The sequence below is a fragment of the Suricata suricatta genome, chromosome 1 (assembly GCF_006229205.1).
Source record: "Suricata suricatta isolate VVHF042 chromosome 1, meerkat_22Aug2017_6uvM2_HiC, whole genome shotgun sequence".
NCBI lineage: Eukaryota > Metazoa > Chordata > Mammalia > Carnivora > Herpestidae > Suricata > Suricata suricatta.
In genome coordinates this window covers 23,771,783-23,798,730 of record NC_043700.1, presented here as the reverse complement: position 1 = coordinate 23,798,730, position 26,948 = coordinate 23,771,783, and the positions used below count along the sequence as shown (strand labels likewise).

The 26,948-nt window shown below is 43.9% G+C and overlaps 1 protein-coding gene across 1 annotated transcript in view; it reads left to right on the top strand.

The window, feature by feature from the left end:
• Positions 1-300: 300 nt before the first annotated feature.
• Positions 301-26,948, top strand: part of TRMT9B (tRNA methyltransferase 9B (putative)) — a 70,779-nt gene continuing 44,131 nt past the window's right edge. The window contains exon 1 of the mRNA XM_029935338.1: positions 301-353. The gene's annotated coding sequence lies outside the window, so the exon portion shown is untranslated. The remainder of the gene's footprint in view (positions 354-26,948) is intronic.

Below are 26,948 nucleotides of genomic sequence, written 5' to 3'. Positions count from 1 at the left end.
TCCCCCGCGCGCGCTCCGTCTGTTTTCCCCTACTGCTTTCGCTCTCACACTCTAAAATAGGTCAAGGGGTGCAAGTTACACCTGGTACGGCCCCCGGCTCTCATGCAAAAGCAGCTTTTCCTCCCGGGCTCCGGGAGGGCGTTGCAACTGCTCGGTTCGGTAGAGTCTCCCGCCCCCATACCGTGCCGAAAGCGCCGGCGACCGGGGCGCTGACAATGGTCCGCAGAGGGGAGCGGCGGCGAGCCTCTTTCCCACCCTAGTTCCGCCCGCCCTCCCCCAGCACGCGGGCAGTCGGGGGCGCGACAGGTCGCTTCACGCGCTCGGGTCCCCGTGTCCGGGGTCTGACCGCCTAGGTGAGTTCGTGCTCTCTTCCTCTGTCGTTCCGGTCGCCGGGAGTGACCTGTTTACCTTGAAAACTTAGACGTGATTAAAACAGGCGAGGCTGCCATGCAGCAGGGGATTGCAGGATGTGCTTCAGATGTTAACATCGGAGAAATCGGAACTCCGAGCTGCAGGGGACGTGTTTAGTGTTTTAAAGGTGAAAATGAATTTGTTTTCACGGAATACACGTGTATCTCTCCCTTTAGAAGCTATCACTTGGGAATTGATTTTTAACTAGCCGGAGACTGAGCTAATCACTTAAAGCCAGAAAGCCGTCAGAATATTTTTAGGTTATCTGAAAGAACTTATGGACGTAGTCAAAGCTGACTACAAAAACACAATTTAAGAAGGAAATTCAAAACGGGGTGGTAGGATTTGCGTAATATTGCCTTAGGTGTATCTCATGGTATTACCTGGGTTCGTTGTGGTAAATATCACAAGCATACAAACGCTTTATGTAGAAAGAGGGTAAGGCTGTAAATACTCCATGCAAAGCTTTATATAGGTTGGTATGCATGAATTTAAACGTATATTGAACGTTTCCTGTGGGCAAAGAGCTAGAAGATATCTATACCGTTTTGAGGCTAAGGTTACTAGCAATATAACAGGCAAACGATTGACATTTAACCCCTCCTTTCAACGGTTAAATGTAATACTATTCATGTGGCTCATTAGCTATGGAATCCTTGATGACATTCTGTCTAATGATGGGTAATTCGGTTTGAAGGGACAATTGTGGGGTTTCCTGTCCTTGATGCCTGACTGAACATGCAGTGTAAAGGACTCTTCAGTGTTGGTGAGGGATCTTTAGAGGACCTCAGAGGAGAGGGTTGTTTGCAAAGAATGAAAGCGCCTCCCCGATGGCCAATGATTGCCCATATTTTTTTTAAGGAAGACCTTGACAAGTTGGAAAGTATTTCCTTATTAAGAAGACCACTCCGGAGACCACTGCTTTATGAATGTGTTGGTCAGATTTGAGACCAGAGCTCCCTATAGGCTCTTCGTGTCATTCAAAAGAAAGCCTATTTCTAGAAAGATTCAATTATTGTAATGATGTTCTCTGGAAATAATTTGTCCGTGTGTGTGTGTGTGTGTGTGTGTGTGTGTGTGTTGATATAGTTAAATCACCAAGATAGTCAAGGTTGAAAATACTATGTTAATTCTGTTTTAAAATGGAGGGGCAGAGGTGCTTTCCAAATAAATCTTAAGTCTCTGTTTATATGTATTTTCTAAAGCCAAATCTTACTGGGGATTAAGAGGACTCTAAAACAGGTATTTCTGGCAGGTAGATATGTGAATACTTATATGCATGTCACTATAAATAATTCATATGCACCTTTAGAAAACTAGTATCTAAATTTTGAAATCAATGATGAAGGTTCTATCACTTTATCCTTCACAAAGGACCAGACAAGCTTGGCAATATACAGGACCTTAATGTTGAGGGGGGAAAAAATGCAACTAAATCTTTCTTTACTGCATGGTGATGTTCTGATTTGTATTGTAAACAGGATTGGAGTCAAGCTCTGGTTGTCATTTAGCCCTGGGTATAATGCATGGTTGGCGTGAGGCTGCCAGCACTTGTCCGTGCAGTCTTGTTTCTACTTGTAGAGAAATTAGGAGGTGCTCTGAGAAGACGGGTATGAAAGTATTAAGAGGCCAGGGATTTATTGAAGACCGCACTGAAGGAATAAAAGTGGAGCCAGATTCAGGTATGGTTTACTCCCTGGAAGGTCTGCAAGGATAGTGGAGGTTCACGGCCAGATGAATGACCTTCAGCTTTTGTGATTTTCTTCTCCTGATGGCCTAAGAGAGCACGTAGCATAGAACCCCTAGCCAAGAGGTGTCCAAGAGGCATTCACTCTGGGCACTGCCTGCCCATCCAGGCAAACTCTGACCACTCAAGAGAAGGAATTCAGAGTGTGCACTGGACCACCCGGAGCGAATGCCATCTTGGAGCCATTTCCTCACCTGTGAAATGGCCATAATGAGCCTTCCCGATGTGGTTGTGGGAAGCAAATGGAATAATGTGTATATCATATCGAGTGAGCAGCCTTACAAGCAGGAGAAATGTGTTGCCTTAAATGTCATCTCCCAGGGGCTCTGGAGGGATTCATGCGTAACTGACAGAAGAACAGAACACCCGGGTGAGCGGGTCATTCTCCTGTCCTGAACTTAGTACGCTAGAGTATATCACAGTGCGTGTACTCTAGTGCAAACACTAGGCTCCCTGGGAGCTAGAGGCTCACCCTGTCAGACTCGCATATCTTCCACCTGACACAGGCCTGTGGCATATCTAGAGCTAAGTTACCTGTGGTGCTTTTTGGAAATCATGATGAGGGGCGCCTGGGTGGCTCAGTTGGTTAAGCATCGCACTTTGGCTCAGGTCATGACCTCACAGTTTGTGGGTTCAAGCCCCGCATCAGACTCTGTGCTGACAGCTCAGAGCCTGGAGCCTGCTTTGGATTCTGTGTCTTCCTCTTGCTCTCTGCCTCTCCCCCGCCCATGCTCTGTATCTGTCTCAAAAATAAATAAAACATTAAAAAAAATAGAGATGATTCTGTATCACCTTCTCTCTCTCTGCCCCTCGCCCACTCCTGCTTTGTCTCTATCTCAAGATTAAATAAATATTTTTAAAAAAAGAAATAATGATGAGACAGTAGGGGGAAGGAGAGAGGATCAACTGAAATTCTAAAATGGAACTTAAACATTTAATTGGCTCATTTCTGTTAATGCCATTAGAAGTATGGCCCTCATAAAATAGTAATAATTTCTAGTTTTCCCACGGACAGTTACATAGTTTGCAATGGAGCGTTTGGGCTTGGGGGATGAAACAGCAATAACATTCCTTGAGCTTTTCAATTGTTCAGCACTGTCTAGGCCCCGGAGGCACTAGGCTGAGCCTTCAGGAGACCGGAGCAAGAAAACCAGACCTAACTTCCCGGGGAACACACCTCTGCTGCCACACAGATGTAAGCCTGGACTTAAACGGGAGCTCGGTGCCAGGCAGGAAAAACATCAGGGCAGAAAGAAGGAGTTTGACCTGTGAAGGGAGGGATATCGGGAATGCTTGCTTATGGCGGTGGTACCGGGGTTGTGGGAATGCCCTTGGGGAGGGAACAGCATCTGTGCATGCGCATATGTTCTGTAGGGGTGGGCCAGCGAGAGCCCGGCTTCTGTGAGGACGGGTGAGTGTTGTGAATGAGGCTGGAACAGTAGGCCCAGGGCTCCGACATTTTCGTGTCCTTTGTGTCAAGGATCACAGTCTCAGTAGAACTCGTGTTTTGTGTAAGCGTCTTACCTTAGGCTCCCAGTGATATGTTGATGTATGTATGTCATGTAAATGATGAATGTAAAATGATATTTACAATCATTTTTTAAGCAGATCAGAACTTAAACCAACATGTACCATGTTTGACTAGTTTGTCAGCTCTTTGCATTACTAACTGTCTGACTTGAAAACCACTGGGGTTAATTTTTTTTGAAAAATATATCACATTTTGTTTAATATACACATTTTGTAGATTTCCAGCTCTCCTACACATACACACACACATACACACACACACATCCTATATGCAAATGTATTTGTATATTTCCATTTTGTGTATTTCCAGCTATTCTCTCTCAATATGTACATATATATATATATGCATCTATATACACAAATAAACTTGTATATGGGTTATGTGTATTTATCCAGTTTGAATTTATATATCTATTCAGCAGCTGTCAGGACAGTCACTTGTATGTCACGCATGTATGTCTGTTGGAGAGGCCCGAGCCGCGCTCCCAGGTGCTAAAAGCTGGGCCGCGCAGGGCAGTGGCAGGAAGCAGCATCCTTGGAGGGTTGCTCTCCCATCCAGGCGAGGCCAGGGAAGCACTTGGCAGAGGATTCCCTTCACCCTCTGCCTGCTTTTGTTCAGTGTTACTTCCTGTTCCCTGTCCCTTTTTTTCCCTTCCTCTCTCCCCTCTTTGTCATTTTTTTCTTCATGTTCTTCTCTAAGGACCCCCATAATTATTTCTCAGTTCTTATAATTATGCTTTGGCCTTAACCTCAGTCCATGCAGAGCTGGCCCTCCCATGGGTAGTTCTGGGTGGTATGGCTTTTGACCTTCTCCCTGTTCTTAACGTATAACCGTGTGTGTCGGATGGGCACCAACGTTTTCCCTCTTGCCGGTCTTGCCAGGCCGCAGAAGTGCTGTCTTGTGCACTGAATGCCCTCATCGCTCCCTTCCTCCCTGTTCAGGGAGGCTGCAGATAATAGAAACCATCCTAGCTAGTCAGCAAAAACGGTTTTTGTATGGGAGTTAGATGTTCACAAGGTTGGAAGAAAAGGTTGCCACTGAAAGGGGAGAAGGGAATCCAGGCTGAGCTCTAGGGGTGACACCCAGACAGCAGTGACGCCCAGACTGCTGCCACCATTGCCAAGGTATGAAGGCTGGGAATCAGAGCCACGGCAGGAGCTACTGACAGTCAAGGACACAGTGCTCAGATTAGCTGCTTACGAATTGTGACTCCACGCAGGAAGCCAGTGACTGAACACAGCTACTCATGACAAAACCAAGCGAGCAAACATATCTTTTTTACATATGCTCTCCCTCCCTTCTCACCCACCTCATCCCACCTTCAGAACCTGATCTGTGCCCAGAACACCAGCTGCAAGGAACTCTGGGGAAATGTAGTTTCCACCTTTCCAGCCTCCACAGTTGAGGAACACACACTTGAAGGAGACTGGAATGAGAGATGAGTGACACCCCATCACGGCTTACATACCTAAACATACTTCATCAGAGCCTGCGCTAGCGTATTTCATTCCAAGCAGGTAGATGATATATTGTAAGAGTCCAAAAAGGATCTGGTTGCTAACCAATTTCCATTTCAAACAGATGGATATTATAGTCATTACAGTTGAAATGGCTGGAAAAAGCATCAAGCAAATAAATAACTAAAAATTACCAAGTGCCTGCCTCTGCATGTGGTTCTTTCTGAATGTGAAATAATATCCCTTTGTTCTGGTTTAGTAGTCAAAGTTAAATACCGGGAGAGTCGATTTCTAAAAAAGTCCTCCCCACCAAAGTCCCAGATAGGCTACGTTCAGTGACTAGCAACACAAAGGAAGAATGCAGGGTCTGATAACAGAAATTATAGCACCTGGCAGGCTGGCTACTTCATTAGATGAATTATCTGTGTATCTCTGTTTCTACTAAGTCTTTCTTTCCTCTATAACTTTAATGGTGTTTTGTTTTTTAAGGATCATAAAGGTAGAAATGACCTGTTCATGGAGGATTAAAATAAGAGGAGTGACTCTAATAATGTAGTTCATACTCTGGTACTTGTCAGATTCTGTTTTTGCAAACCATTCAAGCAAATATGATGGACCCTCTACTGTTGCTAAGTCATAAATGATCATTTATTGGCAGTCAGAAATTCCACTGGCGCATCTAGGATTTAATCTTGATTACTGAGTGAAATCATTTTATATTTCCCTTTGATCCTTGGAGCTAGAAAATGAGAGCAGAGTAGCTGAAACGAATAGGGAACCTTAGTGAATGTGTCAGCCTGTCACATATATCTATTTTTAATTGACTTTTATGTCTCAAAGGGCAACACTCCATTCAGATATCTTATCTGGTAGGTGGTGAAAGCATTTAAATGCAGAATTACAAATGCTGCCTGGGGTAAACCACACTACAATGTGACTATGTTCTTTCAAGTCTGGTGGTGCCAGCGAGGTTAGCCACCCCACCCCAAGCCGCCAGAACTAAACCTAGCAAAATAAACACAGGGCTCTTGGTCTATAAATGCAGCTTCAAGACAAATCTAGCGTCTTCTCTCCTGAGCCCCCACCTTACCCCACGCACAGTGTATTCTCAGGAGGGAAGTGTTTGAATCTAATATCACACTATTACTTGATTACTTGTAAGGGCAAGTAAGTAGTATTAATCTTTCTATGTTACAGTAACACATTATGATCTCTGCTTCCTGCTTCCCACAGTGTTTCTCTTTTCTTCATATTTGAGCAAACATTCAAGAGAAAAACTTGGATTTCTCTCCCCTTGGGTTAGAACAGGGATGAGTTCTTCAACTATATGGAGCATAATGGCAGATTAAGTTGTAGGGCACAACTCCTTTTATGGATTTAAAATCAAAATGATCTGGAGTGCCTGGGTGGCTCAGTCAGTTGCACAACTGACTTCAGCTCAGGTCATGATCTCAAGGTTGGTGAGTTCGAGCCCCGCGTTAGGCTCTGTGCTGACAGCTCAGAGCCTGGAGCCTGCTTCAGATGCTGTCTCCCTCTCTCTGCCCCTCCCCTGCTTGCTCAGTCTCTCTCTCTCTCTCTCTCTCTCTCTTTCTCTCTCTCTCTTTCTCAGAAGTAAATATTAAAATCAAAATGATCTTTTGATTTTCTAAGTGCATTATAAAGTAGAAAAACATCCAAATCTAAACTCATTCTCTGGTTAGATCATCGATGGGCCAAATTGAAGCAGAAGGTGGGTAAAGAAAGCATGGTTTTTTGGTGTATTTTTTTTATAAAAAATTTTTTTTAATATTTTATTTATTATTTTTGATACAGAGAGAGACAGAGCATGAGAGGGGGAAGGGCAGAGAGAGAAGGAGACACAGAACTGGAAGCAGGCTCCAGGCTCTGAGCTAGCTGTCAGCACAGAGCCCGACGCGGGGCTCAAACCCACGAACGTGAGATCTGACCTGAGCCCAAGTCGGAGGCTTAGCCGACTGAGCCACCCAGGCGCCCCTTTGGTGTATTTTTTAAAGCAAAATTTGAGGACAATCAAGCAAGACTAGTATCTGAACATCATTGGGGGATCTGTTTATTCACTGACTTAAGATGGGCCTTTTAAGAACCTTTGTACCAGGATTGGTACTGGGTGTTAAGGATGTCCAGCTCTGCCTTTGAGAGATGGACACTCTGAGGGAGACCGTCTGAAAGGGTTTTGGCAGGTAAAATGGTACTCTTATCGTGCATGTGGAGAACTGCAACTTTCTCAAAGAAAAAGGGGGGTATTTTCTCAAGGTAAGGTGAAGAGTAGAGTTAACTGCAACAGACAGATCTCCGACTTCAAAGACCATCTGCTGCTATCTTTAACAACAGCAAAACAACAAAAAGGCAGCCAGAAGAGGCAACTGTCTAGGACTGGGCCTTTCATCTTCTCCCTTTTACTTGCAGAAGTTGAAAGGAGCTTGTCCAAAGAGGGTTTTAGTGCTTAAAGAAATGATGAGTATGTAAAGAAAGAGCTGTTGGTACTTTAGTCAATGTTCAGAAAGTAATCTCTACAGTGCCTGGGAGGCTCAGTCATTAAGCACCTGACTTCCATGCAGGTCACTGTCTCACAGTTTGTGAGTTCGAGTCCCACATCGGGTGAGCTCAAGTCTGGCTTCCGGTGAGCCCTGCTTCTCTCTCTCTCTCTCTCCCTCTGCCCCTTGCTCATTGTGCTTTCTCTCTCTCTCAAAATAAAGGGTGAAATCTAATACAAATAAAAATAAAAGATAAATTTAAAAAAGAAGGCAATCTGTAATCTTTAAAAAATGTTAAGAGTGGCAGCAAGGAAACAGGGACCTCAGTCCTATCAGGGACTTCAGTCCTGTGACCACAAGAATTTGAATTCAGTTCCAAAACTGGGCTGGGAAGTGGATTTCCCCCCAGAACTTCTGGATGACAGCTCAGCCGGCCCATATCTTGATTTCAGCTTTGTCATATCCTGAGCAGAAAACTCAGCCATGTTGTTCCAACTTTTGTTCTACAGACGTCAGCTAGTAAATGGGTGTCTTTTTTTTTTTAAAAAAAAGATCAGAACTCATAACATTCTATAAGACATTGAATTCACTTATTTTTTAATTTTTTTTTAAAAAATGGTTATTTTTGAGAGAGAGAAAGACAGAGCATGAGCGTGGGAGGGGCAGAGAGAGGGAGACACAGAATGTGAAGCAGGCTCCATGCTCTGAGCTGTCAGCACAGAGCCCAAAGCAGGGCTCCGAACTCATGAACTGAGAGATGATGACCTGAGTGACCCAGGTGCCCCTATAGAACATTGAATTTATAATTAATTTGAGAAAATGCAGACATATTCCCAATATTCAGATATTTGCAAATGAAAATGGCCATGCAATGATATATGAAATTATGAAACAGATCTAGGGGGACCATATGACTTCTTGTTCAATCTGGGACACTGTTAAGAGTGACAGGGGTACTATTAATGATTGCCCGAGGAAAAGAAGCAGAGATAAGGACTTGGGCCAGCAAACCAGGATTTATGGTCACCCAAGATTAAGATGCTCACTGTATAACATTACTGCATTAACTGCAATATTGATTTCTTGAAAGTTGTGTAAATATATACATAACATAATATATACCATTTAAACCATTTTGAAGCGTACAGTTTGGTAGCGTTGAGTATATTCATATTGTTGTGCAACCCTCATCATTCATCTCTGGAATTGTGATCATCGTGATCACTGTGTGGCGCTGAACCTTTACCTATTAACCAGTAAGTCCCTGCTCACCTCTCCACTTAGCTCCTGGCAACCACCATTTCTACTTCCTGTCTGTGACTTTGACTACTCCAGGTGCATGACATTAGTGGAGTAATAAACTATCTGTCCTTTTGTAGCTAGCTTGTTTCACTTAGCATAATGACCTCAGGTCTTATCCATGTTGTAGCCTATGTCAGAGTTTCCTTTCTTTTTAATTAATGATGAATTTGTTTCCAGGGTACGTATTTCTATATTTTGTTGATCCATTCATCTGTAGGCAGACCCTTGAGTTCGTTTGGCGATTGTGAATAATGCTCTTGTGAACACGGGTGTGCAGAGATCTCTGTGAGCCCTTGCTTTCCCGTCTTTTCCATTCACAAAATTGAGTTTTGAATGAGGACATTTAAAATGGAGGGGAAAAGAGCCTTCTTTTCCTTTGCAGGATGGTTCTGGTCATCCTTCGGTAGCACAGTACTCCGTCAGACTGGAGCCTGGCTATGCCTCTACAGAACTCAGCAGAAAAATCAGTGGTTGCAGATAATCCGAAGAAAAAAAGCACACACACGGGCTCAAATTCCATCTCCACACAAGCAAGAAAGCTAGTTTTTCTGTCTCCACTACCATATGCATTGATCACAGATGTTTGCAAGTGAAAAGGGCTGGCATCTAGAACGTCAGAATCTCAGTCAAGTCAGTGGCCTTCAGGAGCACAAAGAACCAGGAAATCAGCAGCAGGAGACCGAACAACAGAAGGCTCCATGTGACCAAGAACATCTTTGTAACACAGGAGAATGGACTTCCTGGAAACAGGCAACAACCAACCAACAGCCATCTGTTCATTTGGAAGCTGAGATGAAAGGAGACAGGCTACAAGACCGTGGACCTTCCAGATCCTGAGGAAAATATTCTTTTGGCTGTAGAAGTAGATATCGTAAAGTCAATCTCAAGAACATTGGTGTATCTGAGCTCAGCTTAGATAATCTCTGTATGGAAATAGAAGCTTCAAAGTATGACTCTTTTAAAAAAAAATTTTACTGTGTTTTTTTTTTTGTAACTTTTGAGAGAGACAGAGACAGAGTGAGAGTGGGGGAGGAGCAGAGAGGGAGACACAGAATCAGAAGCAGGCTCCAGGCCGAGCTGTCAGCATAGAGCCCAATGGAGGGCTCGAACCCATGAACTGTGAGATCATGACCTGAACTGAAGTCAGACATTTAACCAACTGAGCCACCCAGGTGCCCCCCAATGCATAACTGTTTATCTGAAATTTTAAGCACCTTTATTTCCACTGGGGATTTATAGTCCTGGAAAGTAATGCTGACATGTCTGGAACAAATACAGAATTGCCACCTCTCCCTCTCCAAGTCACTGTGGCACATGTCAGCCCTCTCTGGAGTCAATAAAGAACCAAATTGATTAGTAAGAGCAGCCTTGAAGGAACTTGATAAACTTTTGGTCATTAGTCATAACGAAGCTTTAGAAAATACATCTGCAGAGGTTAATCTGCCAACCTCTCAGAAATGGTAGCCGAGAGCCCAATAGGTATTAAGGAGCTTTGAGATAAATGGACCCAAAGAGAGTATCTTCAGCTTTCCAGAATGATCAGTGCCCACAGGTCTGTTCTCACCAGACTACACCTGTATTGGTGGGGACTGAAAGATTAACAGGCAGGTCCGCATGAACACCTGCACACAGACACTTATAAACACCTTTAAACTGCAAGGAACCAACATATCCTTTAGCACGTGAAGAGATTGCCTGTGGTAATATCCATATGATAGAATGATATTCAATGATAAAAGTATCTATTAGGCTATGAAAAGACATGGCAGAACCTTAAATACATATTGCTAAGAAGAGAAGCCAGTCTGAAAAGCCTAGATACTGTATAACTGCAATTGTATGACATTCTGGAAAGAGTCCTGTGTGATTCTGGACTGGGACAATAAAAAGGCCAGTGATTGCCAGGGATTTTTTGAGGGGAGAGATCAATAATGGAGCACAGGGGATTTTGAGGGCACTGAATGATACTAACATTACGGACATGTGACATTTTGTATTCAGCAACACCCACAGAACAGTACAACACAGAGAGTGAACCCTGAGATAAACTACGGGCGTTTGTTAATAACAATGTATCGATATCGGCTCCTCAGTTTTAACTGATGTTCCCCAGCAAAGCAAGATGTTAATTCGAAATTGCACAAAATATGTCTTAAAAAATGAATGCACATTTCGCCTGCTGCTAGAGTAGAAGATGCTGAAAATGGTACCTTCAGGGTCCAGGTGATGGCACGTCACGTGTAGGGAACGTAGCTCCAAGTCAGTGAAATGAATAAAAGAGAGTTCTGTCTCTGGTCTCAGCTGAAACATGTAATCAGCTACACTGAACCTGAGGTACAGACTGTTCACCCAGGCCCTCAGCAGGTGAGGAGACGTACACAATGAGACTTCTGAGCAAACTACCTCCTTTCTATTGTGGTTAAAGACTTTCGGGGGGGGGGGCGCGGAGGGGGGGGCCTGGCTGGCACAGTTGGTTAAGCATCTGACTCTTGATTTCAGCTCAGGTCATGATCTCACAGTTCATGGCCTCAAGACCCACGTTGGGTTCTGTGCTGACAGCATGGAGCCTGCATGGGATTTTCTTGCTTCCCCTCTCTCTTCCCCTCCCCTGCTCACTTGCGCGCTCGCTCTCGCTCTCTCTCTCTCTCTCTCTCTCTCTCTCTCTCTCTTTCTCTCAAAAATAAATAAACATTAAACTTTTTTTAATTTAAAAAAGACTTGGGTCCAGGTCCACAGAATCCATTGATGGATCTGAAACCAAAGAAAATGCTGGTCTGAAACTGCACAGCCAATCGCCAGGTCCCTCCAACTTGTCTGCCGTTCATTTTCTGTCCTGCCGACAGTGACTAGATTCTCCAGGCTGGCTTTCTCCCACAGGAAGCTCTTCAGACCTTGCATCAAGTTGGCAGAAATGCAGACCTAGCTCTTCTCTTTGCAGCGAGGCCCCTGCTATAGTGTGTAGTTCCTACATAACCATGGCAGAGTGGCTTACAGCATACCCCTTCCCAAAGCTAAATTGATATCCATACACACCCGGACGTATGCAGTATGTGTAGAAACCAGCAAGCAGAATGTCGAGCTGGATATTTTTAAAGATTTTTTTTAGCCAAAGTAATTTATGATCTTTTGTCTGATAATTTGTTCTACTCATGCAGACTTGGGCCTCTTGAAGTGTATTGGGAGTATGTGCATACAGAAGCTTTGTATTCTTATGAAGATGGTATATCCTGGCATAAAATTGATGGTGTTTTGGGGTAACATACCACCTTACAATGAGAGTGAATCTTTGCAAAGCAGAAGCTACTAGAAATTCCACCACTTGTACAGCTGAAATATAACGAAATCCTGGTTCTCTGCGCTATAGGCAGCGTCTGCCCTCTTGACTCAACTGTGAACTTGTAAACTCTTAACCACACAGTTTGGTGTTTTGAAAGATTCCCCGTGCTGTGTATTATGATTCATCCATTAAAACAGGGCATCGGGGGCACCTGGGTGGCTCAGTCGGCTAAGTGTCCGGCTTCGGCTCAGGTCATGATCTCACGTTCGTGGGTTTGAGCCCTGCGTTGGGCTCTGTGCTGACAGCTAGCTCAGAGCCTGGAGCCTGCTTCCGATTCTGTATCTCCCTCTCTCTCTCTGACCCTCCCCTGATCACACTGTCTCTGTCTGTCTCTCAAAAAATAAATAAAAAACATTAAAAAAATTAAAAAAAAAAATAAAATAAAACAGGGCATCGAAGAACACTGGAACAATAAAGCAGTGGAGGAAAACTGTGCTCAATTATGACATGGGAATTTTTATCATAGGTAAACAGTAATCACTAAAACATTTATACAGGTTATTGAATGTTTTGTGCACCAACAGCTTGGGACAAAGCCTGTTTTCCTGGATCGGCTTATTTAAACTAGATTATAGCGTGATATGCTGGACCGCTGGGCTTGGAGAATCAGTACATGTGAGTTCTAGTCCTTCATCCTTAAGAAACTCTTATAGTTTTTTTTTTTTTAACAGTTGGCTCTCAAGTATTGATAAGTGACACTAATGGCATTAGTTTTCACCTATGATGGCATAGAGCTTAAGCCTCTTTCCACACACAGCCGATATTTTCCCTGGCCCCGCCTCAGCCCTGTTGGCCTTTTCCCCTGCCCCCACCTCCTCCCGGGTCTTGCTCAGCTTCGGGGCCCTTCCCTGGCAGCACATGAGCTGTGCGAGGTTTCCTGCTTGCTGGCTGACCAGTGGCTTCAGAAAGAGCACATTCTGGCCCGTGTGCTAACGGTCAGTCCCAGGGGTGCCCGGGAATGATCATCCTGTGCGGTTCGACCACATCTGTTCTCGGAGCTGGGATGCTGCCGTAAAACCTGGTGGTGGGAGATGGAGCGGTGGTCTGCGGCAGGCAGGCCGCGGTGGGGTGAGGACAGGGAAGTAGGCAAGGCTCGCCGACGCCTCTTGGAAGGAGGAGAACGGGCCGGGCGTCTGATGCTTGTGGACAGAGGCAGGGGCTGGGAATGGCTTGTCTTCGTGTGTGGTTTTCTGTTCCTGGTTTGGGAGAGGAGACGGCAGCTGTGTGGGTGAGGACAGGAGGCCACTGGGGGAGAGGCTGCAGATGAGAGACAGGGTTGGCTGATCGGCCAGGAAAGAGATCAGCAGAGAGATGCTAGCCTTTGAAAGGCGTCTGGTAATTCTGGGGGGAGCAGGCATGGACAGGACTTGGGATCGGCAAGGAAGGAGACTAAAGAAATTTGCATTTTCTTGGTGAGGTAGGAGCAGAGTTAGCCTGGTAAGGCACTATTTTGTCAACATCTCAGGCTCTCTGGGGAAATTGAGTTAGGTTCCCAATGTAACAATAAAACTTGAAGCTTTGGTTTTATATCTATTTGCCCATTTGGGGCCCTAGTTTTCTTGTACACGAGCTCTGTATCATCTCATTTTCTAACAGTTTAGGAGGCCATGAAACAGATCAGGTGACTGAAGCAGACTCTTGGCCTAAGGAAAAGCTACATTTAAAAACTCAAGTTGGGCATCTGGGTGGCTCAGTCGGTTAAGCATCTGACTTTGGCTCAGGTCATGATCTCATAGTTAGTGGGGCTGAGCCCCTCGTCAGGCTCTGTTCTGACAGCAAGCTCAGAGCCTGGAGCCTGCTTCGGATTCTGTGTCTCCCTCTTTCTCTTACCCTCCCCTACTCATGCTGTGTCACTCTCTCTCAAAAATAAATAAAAAAACATTTAAAAATTTTTTTAATAAAAAATAAAAACTCAAGTTGGGCATCTGAATGGCTTGGTTGGTTAAGCATCCGACTCTTGATTTCAGCTCAGGTCATGATCTCAGGGTGTTGAGACCAAGCCCCTCATGGGGCTCTGCACTGGGTGTGAAGCCTGCTTGGAATTCTTGCTCTGCCCCTCCCCCACTCCTCCCGCTTGTGCACAGCACACTCTCTCTAAAAACAAAAACAAAACACCTCCACTCATTATTGTCCTCTTCATGATTTGTGCTTTTTAATAACTATCTTTATAAAACGTTATTTCATCGTTTGTAAACATTTCACGTTCCAGCACCATGGGAACTGGGGGTGTGTATTACAGCTGATGGTGTATCATCAGTTTTCTGGGTAAAATAATTGTGCCTGTTACAAAATACAAGGTATCTTAGGATGGGCTAGGATAACAGAACACCACAGCCTGGGTGGCCCAAACAATAGACCTCTATTTCTCACAGTTCTGGAGCCTGGAAGTCCCAGATGGAGGTCCCAGGCAATCTGGTTTCCGGTAAGAACCGTCCTCCTGCTGTGTAGATGGCCACCTTCTTGCTGTGACCTCACATAACCTCTCCTCAGTGCACATCAAGAGATGAGTTCTTTGGTGTCTTTTCTTGGATTTTTGTTTTTTAGGTAGACTCCACATCCAACATAGGGCTTGACCTCTTGGCACCAAGATTAAGAGTCATATGTTCTACTGACTGAGCCAGCCAGGTGCCCCTCTGCTGTGTTTTCTTATAAGGACGTAATGACATTAATCCTATTGGATTAGGGCCCCACCCTTATGATTTCATTTACTCTTATTACCTCCTTATAAGCCCCAGCTTCAAAGACAGCCACACTGGGAGTTAGAGCTTCAACATATGAATTTTGGGAGAGACACAAACATTGAGGCCATGAAGATGGCATCCGAGATCTCATTAGGTACTGTATCGCCAGCTCCAAGAAATAACTCCATCAGGGGCGCCAGGGTGGCTCAGTTGGTTGAGCGTCCAACTTCCGCTCAGGTCATATCTCACGATTCATGGGTTTGAGCCCCACGTCGGGCTCTGTGCTGACAGCTCAGAGCCTAGAGCCTGCTTCAGATTCTGTGTCTATTTCTCTTTCTGTCCCTCCCCTGTTCATGTTCTCTCTCTCTCAAAAATAAATAAATGTAAAAAATTAAAAAAATATATAAAAAATGACTCCATCAGCCACAGAAGCTGCAGGGTAAATCCTTTGTCTCATTTATTTTTATTTTTTTTTAATTTGGAATCAGAACTCTTTTTTTAAGGAGATTATGATGAAACCCTGTAAAGGCCAAAAAAGAAAAAAACGCTTTTTCTAGTTCTAAATAAAAATTAATAGACGGTATCCTTATAGGCTTATCTCCGAAGAGACAAACACAGTTATAAAAAGGGGTATGAAAATTAGAAAAAATTAAACTTTCCAAAACAGTCTGGTTTATTCTGGGCACAGACTTAATAACTCCTGCTGCTAGGAGAGCTACAATTTACTGCCGCAGCAAAGCTTAAAATGTCAAACATATTCTTACAAAACACAGTGCAAGCTGCCTACAAATTAGACTGTTCTTTCAGCTGGCATATTTCCTACTTCTGTGCATCTTTCATAATTGCGGCACTTACTTAGAACGGAGAGCCTCTGTGTGAGAGGTAAACATTCAAACCCTACACCCTAGACTGCATCAGTTTTCACATGCATGAAGCAGGTAGGGCTGCTGCAGACAATGGACGGAACTCCAAGTGTCTGATCTACAGGGAGCTCCGTGTAAAAAACCAGAACTAGCTTTGAAGCAAACGCACAGCAAGGAGATGGTGTCGGGGAGCTCTGGTTACAAAGCAAAAGGCTGCCAATCAGAAGGCCAGGGCACGGGGACTCAGCAGGAGGTCACGGGTGCTGCCAGCCTCTTCCAGCATCCAGGTCACGACTCAGGGCCAAGAAGGCGGAAGAGCAGTCAGTACAGATGTCACCAAATTGGCTTATCCAGAAACGGCTGGGGCTGGGAAGTACTCAAAACCTAATCCCCCGTAATGTGGATGCAGACACTCTCTTAGGCCCCAGAGAGCAAAGTTCTCATACTTAGCCCCCAGGTTACCAATTTAAAGATAGGTTATTTATAGGATATTTAGAAAGACATCAAAAATGTGGTATGTGTTAGAAAGATTTACCTAAAGGTGATTAAAGTAAACAATACCTTGATCAACCTCAGCCATTTTTAGTTTTTTTTAATTTTACAGAGAGAGAGGGAGAGGGAGAGAGAGAGCAAGGGAGAGAGCAAGGGAGAGAGCAGAGGGAGAGAGAATTTAAACAGGTTCCAAGCTCTGTGCAGGGCTTGATCCCATGACCTTGGAATCATGACGTGAGCCAAAATCAAGAGTCGTATGTTCAACCCACTGAGCCATCCAGGCACCTGAACCTCAGCTATTTCTAATGCTAAATTATGTAATACAGGTTTTTATTAACATTGGTCTACACTGGAGTTTAGACAATATTTATTTAGAATAGGACTCCTCAGACTAATACAGGAGATGGACGGCACGTGCTAATCCCATCCTAGAGTAAGAACAGTATGTGGCAGAAGCTTAGACCCACTCTGGCCTCTGGGGCATGCGGTCAGGGGGGCGAACCATCCACTAGGAGGTGGGCGGAGCCTGTTGGGTCAGAAGTGGGGCACAGTGGGGAGGCGCCTGGGGGAGGACTCAAGGCTTCCTTTCCCCAGATCACAGGAGTGAGAACTAGAGTTCACAGTATGTTCATTACCTTGTTCACCTTTGACAGTGTCTCTTTCAATTTTTATAAGAATATAATCCTCATATTACAAAACACATTTTAGGATCATGTAGCATTCCTCATCAGTACAGATATCAAGGGTTAATACTCCAGAGGTATGGGAGGTATACGAATAAAATTCTAGATAGCATGAAAATAAACTTCTTACAGTACATGAAAAATCAGATCGAGAAGCAGGAATGTTCTATGAGTTTCATGTTAAAAAACCTGTTCACTCTAGGGTTAATCATTTCCTGTATTTGTTTTTTCTCTGAAATGGTCATCTAAAGAGACATGTAATCTCTGAAATCTTTGATCAGTTAAATTTAATACTATGTTGGGCAAAAGCATATGTGAAAAACCGCCCAAAGCCTCAGGGGCACATGGATTCCGAAATGGGACTCGGCACTGGCAGGGCTAGGTCTTCCCCCCAGGACCCTAAGGCATCAGCATCATGTGTTCGAGTCCTGCTTTACCCTACCACATGCGCCCAGATGGAAGCCCACCACACTGCTAAGACATAGGGACAAGGACAATGATGATTTGCTCACCCCAGAGGTTTTTCTTGTGATAGAACTGACATTAAAATGTTAGCATTTGACCAGTTTCGATTATATTGAACTTTCCTTCACTAATGCACTACACCTAAGTGTATTCCTTTCTACTGAAAGCTGCCCTTTAACATTGGTAATTTCTGGGGAAGGCCAGGCCTCCTGAGTTTACCACTTTTCTTGTTAATTAACTAGGAAGCTGTCACTCTCATAGAATTACAGTCACGAAGCCACTCGGAATGCCAGAAGAGTAAAATACATTTTGAGAATGCCATCTTAATTCCATATAGCCATTGTCAATGTGACGAAGCTATTAACAAGTTTTGAATTTGTGTTGAAGCATTGTTACAAGTCATTGGATGGGCTGAAGGACCTTGCTTGTAATACAGCTTCTAAAAACAGTGATAAAGATGAACTTCTATTTTATTTTATTTTTTACAGTTTATTTATTTTGAGAGAAAGGGGGAGAGAGAGAAGGAGAGTGAGGAGGGGAGGGGCAGAGAGAGAAAGAGAGAAAGAGAATCCCAAGTAGGCTCCCCACTGCCAACACAGAGCCCGAGTTGGGGATCCATGTGAGGTTTGAACCCACAGGTCAGATCATGACCTGAGCCAAAACCAAGAGTCAGACACTTAACCCACTAAGCCACTCAGGTGCCCCTAATGAATTTCGATTTAAAATGAAATGCTACCCCAAACACAAAAGACATACGCACACACATAAAACACTGTAAAGGTCTGCAGAAATCTGTGACATTCCTGGGATGCTGCCCATTTGATGAAGATGAGGTTGGGAAGAGAACAGAGTGGGCAGACCTTCCTAATTTCTGTTGCTTTAATCTAGAAAGCCACAGACTTGCTCTTTGGAGTTTTCTTCTCATAAGCAAACACTAATCCTTTAGTAATTTCTGATTGATTTGTCCTAGAGAGCTACCATAGCTCCTAGTTCACTGCCCAGATCTCTACATGTTCTCTAGTCTGAGGTCTGAATTTTTATGGAATGTGGTCAGGTTGAGAGGAATCTTAGTGACATTTGAAGACATAAATTGATGCCCACACGTTGACTCGATGTTCAGCTGTGCCCTATGGCACGGACTAATCCTCGGGATGGCGAGGACAGGCAGCCCAGAAAGCTTGCTCACAGGGTATACCAGAAGTGCATTTTCCAGGAGGTATTTCTATCAATCTATCGATATCTGTTAGTCACTAGCAAAGCTGAGGCATGACGGATGCTACCTGTTATCTACACTGGCCTCCCCTGACCAGCGTCACAGGGAGTTCCTGCCTATGGACTCCTGCAAAACTGAAGCCCCTCCCTGTCTGGATTATACCCGGATTTCCATCCTGGTCTCTCTATGTACAAAAAGAGAGAATTATTTGTGATCCCAGTTTCCTTCATTGATACCCAGAATTGCTTCCCTTTAGTTTTTTCCTGGTGATAATTCCAGTACTACCTGGTTTTCTTCCAGGTAAGAAAACAGTATTTTCTTACCTATGTATACTTTGGGTGTGTGCATTTATGTGTGCATGTGTATACACATATACACATACATACACATGCACATGATATTTTACTTCTGCGAACGAAATTGCATGAAAACAAGAAAAAGCAAATTTACTGTTGACTTTTGTAGACATCTGTTATGAGTACGCAGACCAGTGACAGTGTTACTTACTGTAGAAGTGAGAGTGTTCTCTCATTCTCCTTGAACTTTGGTTCTGGTGTTTTTATGTAATCCTCTTTGTACACTGTCCTCAACGTTTTCTCTCTAACGTAGCGTTCGGCTGATTTTCACACTGTGCTGCAGTCCCCATCACACACGACAGTAATGAGAGGATGTTGATGGGGTTCCCTCCAGTTGGTGCTGTACTGTTGTCCCGGTTCCCAATCAGGGCTCAGCCTTGGGTGCGGGGCCCCTTCCCCATGAGCGCAAGCCCCACTGTTCACATCCCACCTGGCTGGCCCGACCTGGTCTTTTGTGAGCTTTGCAGTGCATTCCAGTGTGTTAGACATGTAATGCAGCTGTTAATATTAATGCTATTCCACTTATTAGGATCTTAAGGGGCGCCTGGGGGGTTCAGCTGATGAAGCGTCTGACTCTTGATCTTGGCTCAGGTCATGATCTCACAGTTTGTGAGATCGAGCCCTGCATCCGGCTCCTTGCTGATGGTGTGGAGCCTGCTTGGGATTATGTCTCTCTCTCTCTCTTCCCCTCTCCTGCTCTCTCTCTCCCAAAATAAATGAATAAACTTAAAAAACAATATCTAGCCAAGTTGAGAAAGTACTAGCTACAAGAAATTAGAATTGCATTTAGAACAGGAAATAGGAATTGGCACCAAAGCTTTTTATCAGACTGCTTACCATTAGTCACTACACACTTGTCCAGGCTCAAAACGTGCAGAGTAATGTGTCTGGGGACTGACATGAGAAGAAATCCAAGTCTGGCCTAGGCTGTCAGTGCTTAAAAGTTATGTTGCACTTTGGGGATGTTCAAGCACATTTCTACATGACAATCAGTCTTCTAACAGGAAGGGCACTTTATATCTAAGACAAAGTAACACATACCTGGAGAAGCTAAGTGACTTGCCCAAGGTCGCGGTGCGAGGGACAGACCAGGGCCCTGGGTGTTCTTGCAATGCAGTATTTTCCATCACACCGAAGTGCTCTGAGTTCTACTTCCGAAGTCTTATTTGTGAGGTTGAATGTATTGGTGTTCCAGCTTTCAAGCTGCATATTTTATTGACTGAATGAGTGTACAGGAAAAACACACGCCTGGGAGTCTTCTGTACTCTGAGTACAACGACTTCACCATTTCATTTCCCCTCACCAGATGTGACTCCGTGACCGCAGCGGGGCGCCCTACAATTTAACGCAACTGCAACACCCTGTACCTGGAGATGGCCTCAGATCCGCAGGCTGAGGGTTCAGTCCCACAGGATCCCCTGTCCCCCACATCAGGTGCCAATTACAAGTCCGGCTTGTCTCCTGGGCTTCTGACAGGCTATACATAAGGTGTTCCGCAAACCCCTTCTTGGATTAGATTACTTTGCTAGAGTAGCTCTCAGAACTCAGGAAAACACTGTAACTACTAGGTAACTGTCTTATTTTAAAAGCTGCAATCAGGAGTAGCCCTGAGGGCAAGGCCCGGGCCTCACTGATGCTCCAAACTCCTGTCCCCTGGAGACTGAGGTGCGCCACCCTCCTGACACATGGTCGTGCTTGTCTACCAACACGGAAGCTCTCTGAACTGCACCCTTCAGGGTTTTTTGAAAGGCACGACTGATTAAATCACTGGCCATTGATTTTTTTTTTTTCTTTCCAAGATTTTTTTTTTTAATTCAAGTTAATTAACATAGTGTAGTATTGGTTTCAGGACTAGAATTTAATGATTCATCACTTATAATGTAACACCCAGTGCTCATCCTAAAAGCACCCTCCTTAAGGCCCATCACCCATCTAGCCCATCCCCCCATCCACCTCCCCTCCAGCAGCCCTCAGTTCTCTATAATTAAGAGTCTCTTATAGTTTGCCTCTCTGTTTTTATCTTATTTTTCCTTCGCATCCCCTATGTTCATCTGTTTTGTTTCTTAAATTCCATGTATGAGTGAAATCATTATAGTATATGTCTTTCTCTGGCTGACGTATGTCACTTAGCAAAATACACACTAGACAGGAAACCAACAAATCCTAGAGAACACAGGCAGCAGCCTCTATGACCTTGGCCATAGCAATATCTTACTAGACACATCTGAAGGCGAAAACAAAAGCAAAAATTAACTATTGGAATTTCATCAAGACTGCACAGCAAAGAAAACAATCAAGAGGCAACCTACAGAATGGGAGAAGATATTTGCAAATGACATATTGGATAAAGGGCTAGTATCCAAAATCTATAAAGAACTTACCAAACTCAATACCCCCCAAAATAAATAATCCAATTAAGAAATGGGCAGAAAGGGCACCTGGGTGGCTTAGTTAAGCGTCTGGCTTCAGCTCAGGTCATGATCTCACAGTTCATGAGTTTGAGCCCTGCATCAGGCTCTGTGCTGACAGCTAGCTCAGAACCTGGAGCCTGTCCTCAGATTCTGTGTCTCCCACTCTCTCTGAGCCTTCCCTGCTTGCACTGTCTCTCTCTGTCTCTCAAAAATAAATAAAAAACATTTAAGAAAAACTTTTAAAAAAATGGGCAGAAGAGGGGCTTAGTTTGTTAAGTGTCTGACTTCAGCTCAGGTCATGATCTCACAGGTTGCGGTTTGATCCCCACTGTATTGGGCTCTGAGCTGACAGCTAGGAGCCTGCAGCCTGCTTTGGATTCTGTGTCTCCCTCTCTGTCCTTCCCCCTGTTCACACCGTCTCTTTCTCAAAAATAAATAAACATTAAAAAAATTTTTTTTAAGAAAGAAATGGGCAGAAGACGCAGACACTTCTCTAAGGAAGACATACAAATGGCCAACAAACACATGAAAAGATACTCAACATCACTCATCATCAGGGCAATACAAATCAAAGCAGCAATGAGATACCAACCAACACCTGTCAGAATGGCTAAAATTAACAAGTCAGGAAACCACAGATGGTGGTGAACAGCAGATGCAATATTACTCAGCCATCAAAAAGAATGCAGTCTTGCCATTTGCAATGACATGGATGGCTACTGATATTTGAACTTAACCTCCTTAACCCTCTCTCTTCTCTGGAGGTCTGGGGGATGGGCCTGTAGGTCCAACCTTCTCCTCCCCAGGCAAGCAGCCCTTCATGAGGGGCTTTCCAAAGGCTCCTCATTAACATAAACTCAGATGTGGTTGAATGGGGCTTGGTATTTATTAATAACAAAAGGTACCCATTTCATCTTTATGCTCTGGAGTGATTGCAGGAACAGCTAGGAAAAAAACTAAGTATTATAACAAAAGATGTCCCCAGGGCTCTTATGTAGGAAATTACAAAGGATTTAGGAGCTGTGTCAGGAACTATAGTTAAAGACCAAATAGATGTTTCTTGTTATAAATCAGAACATCACACTGAATGACTATCTCATGGATTATATACCCTAATGTACAAGAAAAAAATTTGGAGAACCCCCAACTTACAAAATTACTAAACAGAAAATGGAATGGGAAAGAAGAAATAAATGGATATTGCTGAGACTTTCAGAGAATTTTATAAAAGTCAACTGTTTTCCCCTGAATATATTTGTAGGTAGTCATAACAATTATATATTATAAGCCTATTTTCTTTTTCTAAATTTTTTTTTATCGCTTTCTTTTCTTTTATAGTTTATTGTCAAGTTGGCGTCCATATAACACCCAGTGCTCATCCCAAGTGCCCTCCTCCATGCTTATCACCACCCTTCCCTTCTTCCCCTCCCGCATCAGCCCTCAATTTGTTTTCTATTTAAGAGTCTCTCATGGTTTGCCTCCCTTCCTCTCCCCAACTGTTTTTCCCTTTCCCCTCCCCCATGGTCCTCTGTTAAGTTTCTCCTGTACCACTTATGAGTAAAAACATATGGTATCTGTCCTTCTCTGCCTGACTTATTTCACTTAGCATAACACCCTCGAGTTCCATCCATGTTGCTATGAATGGCCACATTTCATTCCTTCTCATTGCCACGTAGTATTCCATTGTATATGTAACCCACGTTTTCTTGATCTATTCATCAGTTGATGGACATTTAGGCTCTTTCCATGATTTGGTTATTGTTGAAAGTGCTGCTATGAGCATTGGGGTACATGGGCCCCTATGCATCAGCACTCCTGTATCCCTTGGGTAAATTCCTAGCAGTGCTATTGCTGAGTCATAGGGGAATTCTAGTATTAATTTTTTGAGGCACCTCCACCCTGTTTTCCAGAGTTGGTTACATTCCTACCAACAGTGTAGGAGGGTGCCCGTTTCTCTACATCCACACCAGCATCTATAGTCTCCTGATGTGTTCATTTTAGCCACTCTAACTGGTGTGAGGTGGTATCTCAGTGTGGTTTTGATTTGTATTTCCCTGATGATGAGTGATGCTGAACATTGTTTCATGTGTCTGTAGGCCATCTGGATGTCCTCTTTGGAGAAGTGTCTGTTCATATCTTCTGCCCATTTCTTCATTGGATTATGTTTTTTGGGTGTGGAGTTTGGTGAGTTCCTTATAGATTTTGGATACTTGCCTTTTATCTGATATCTTATTTGCAACTACCTTTTCTCATTCCATCAGTTGCCTATTAGTTTTACTGATTGTTTCCTTTGCAGTGCAGAAGCTTTTTATCTTGATAACATTCCCTGATAATTGCTTGTATTTCTTAGGGATTGGTTGTAATAAATCCATTTTCATTTGTGATTTTGTCTATTTGGATGCTCTCTCTTTTCTTTTTGAGAAGCCTGGCTAGAGGTTTATCAATTTTGTTTATTTTTTCAAAAAACCAACTCTTGGTTTCATTGATCTGTTCAACTGTTGTTTTTTTTTTTTATTATATTGTTTAGTTCTGCCCTGATCTTTATTATTTCTCTTCTTCTGCTGGGTTTGGGGTGCTCTTGCTGCTCTGCTTCTAGTTCCTTTAGGTGCACTTTTAGAGTTTGTATTTGTGCTTTTTCTAGTTTGTTGAAATAGGCCTGGAGTGCAATGTACGTTCCTCTTAGGACTACCTTTGCTGCATCCCAGAGAGTTCAGACTGTTGTATTTTCATTTTCATTTGTTTCCATATATATTTAAATTTCTTCTCTAATTGCCTGATTGGCCCATTCATTCTTTAGTAGGGTGTTCTTTAACCTCCATGTTTTTGAGGGTTTTCCAGACTTTTTCCTGTGATTGATTTCAAGTTTCATAGCATTGTGATGTGAAAGTGTTATAACCCTATGTTCGTGACCAAATTTATTTTGTGTTTTATGTTTAAATGAAATATTTCCTGTTCATTTATCCAATCAAGATGATTGGGCACCTGAGGCAGGCAATAAACAACTCTAGCAGAGTGTGGAAATAGAATTTTCTTGTTTTTACTTTTTGCCCACTAGTGCCAAAATAGAGAAGTATCGGTGTCAGGTTGGAAAAACGGAAGCCACACTACTTATGTGAATAGAGGGAATTTGATATAGGGAGTTGATTAAACAGAGATTAGAGAGCTTTACCTGCAGAGTAGGGACAAATAAGGTTGGCCAGCAGGAGGAACTCCAATTGCCACTGTGTGTTGGTTGAACGAAGAGAAGGGGGTGGGCTTTTCAAAACCCAGAAGCTTGGAGGAGGGCCCGGACCTGGGACCAGACCTCGGCCAGCTAGTGCTGACACTTCCAGAGCTCCTACAAAGGCCCTGAGCAGATGGGACCCAGATCTTCCGGCAAGGCTCCAGTGTCCGGGGCCAAGCCCACGCCGGCGCAGTAGAAAGGTCAGTGGAAGCAGTCTGTGGCAGCAGAGCAGGGGGTTGTTTGGGAAGTGCCAGCACTGTCCCTGAGGATGGATGTAAGGTGTTTTTTTCAGGGTGTCTGCGTGGCTCAGTCGCTAAAGCCTGGGACTTCAGACTTCAGCTCAGGTCATGATCTCATGGTTTGTGAGTTCGAGCCCTGCATCGAGCTCTCTGCTGACATCTCAGAGCCTGAAGCCTGCTTCGGATTCTGTGTCTCCCTCTCTTTCTGCTCCTCCCTGGCTCCTGCTCTGTCTCTCTCTCTCAAAAATAAACAAACATTTAAAAAAAATTAATTAAAAAACAAAAATTAAAAAAATGGTGTTTTCCTTGGACCAGATGTGGGCCACACAAGACGGATGGCATTGGCCCAGCGGCCGCACAGAACTTCATCCAGAGGGGTGACAAGATGGCAGGTGAAAATGCAGGAGGTGACCAGCTGCCAAGAGAGCCATCATAAGCTGCCAGTGGGAACTGCGCTCGTGTGACGAAATACAGATCTGAGGTCTGCCGCAATGAGGGACTGCAAAGAACCAAGGAAGTGTTCCACGGAGGCCATCACGTGCTCCGTGAAACAGAGACACTGCGTCAGTGCCCACCATGCCAGGAGACCACAGACATTACCCACACCCGTACCTGTCAGAGAGGGCCTCTTCTGGCTCCCTGACGTCTCCTTGCCGGCTGCCCCTCCAAGCACCACAGCTCTAGAAGGTTTGAAGGGAGCTGGACCTGAGAGTACCGGAGGAGTTCCAAAACACATAGCACCACGCTGCGCCTTTCCTGCCACTGGCTTCGTGATGGCAGCAGGTCCAAGCCAGCGAGAAGAAGCTTCAGAGTGGAATGAAATATGGACCTTGATCTTCTACAGGACAAGGAATCTTCCTTTCAGGAGTAAGGGCATTTGAGAACCAAGAGACTTGGAGAACAAGAGCAGTAGAAGTAGCAGTGCCACGGGTTTCCAGGGACATCAAGTCCCCTGCAAATCCCCCCTGTTCCACCCAACAGTTCTGCAAGTGAACAGTCATGTGGTGGGAAGGCGGTGGGCCTAACAAAGCAGAGCGTAGCCTGCAGTGCCGACTGCTCTGCCGTCAAAGCAATCTCTTGGGGCCGGTGGAGAGTGAATGGCACTCCAATGCCACTGCATTATTGGTAAAACAAAAGCATTTGACGCTTTCTTGCATAAAAGGGGACAACAGCAGCAAAGCTTTTCTTTTTTTCTGAAAGTAGCCCTCCGGACTACTCCACTTGCTGGTTCCAGCATTGTTGTCTGGTATGGACAGTTGTTTTATGATCAGCATGATGAGGGGAAATTGTGCCATAAGATGAAAGCCAACAAGTAGACACAGCGTTTTCGAAGAACTTTGCCATAAAAGGAAACAGTGAAATAAGGGTTTAAACTGGACAGTGATCTGTGGTCATGCCTGGGAGTGTTTTTTTTTTAAAGTGAAGAGATACTTAAGCATATTTTTATGCCGATGGGAAAGATCCAATAGGAGAGGAAAATTCATGGCTTAGAAGAGAGGGGAGAGAGCTGTTGGGTTTGCTTTATAGGCAAGTATGAACAGTTAATCCCTTGTCTCTCTTCCAGGAGGAAGGAGTTTATGAGAACAAATGCAAATAGGTTAGCAGATGTACTTCTATGAGCTCATGGAAATCAGAATGTTATACACACACATGCAAACACATTGCTTCAGATAGATATCAAGTATTTTGTTGAACATTATAACTGTTGAATATATGTAGACCCCAGTATAAAATTTAGAACTCATTTGGGACTATATCAAACTTAAGACACAATCCTTTCTGCATAAAAAGACACAATCAACAAAGTGACAAGGCAACCTATAGGATGGAAGATATTATTTGAGAGTATATATCTGATACTTTATCATCAGAATATGTAAATAACTCCTACAACTCAACAACAAGGAAGAAAGTGGGGGGGGGGGGACCTAAATTGCCTGACTTTGAAAATGGGCAAGGGATTTGAATAGACATTTCTCCAGAGATAATATAAAAATGGGCAACATGCATCATGAATTATTCAGAGAGATGCAAATAAAAATAAG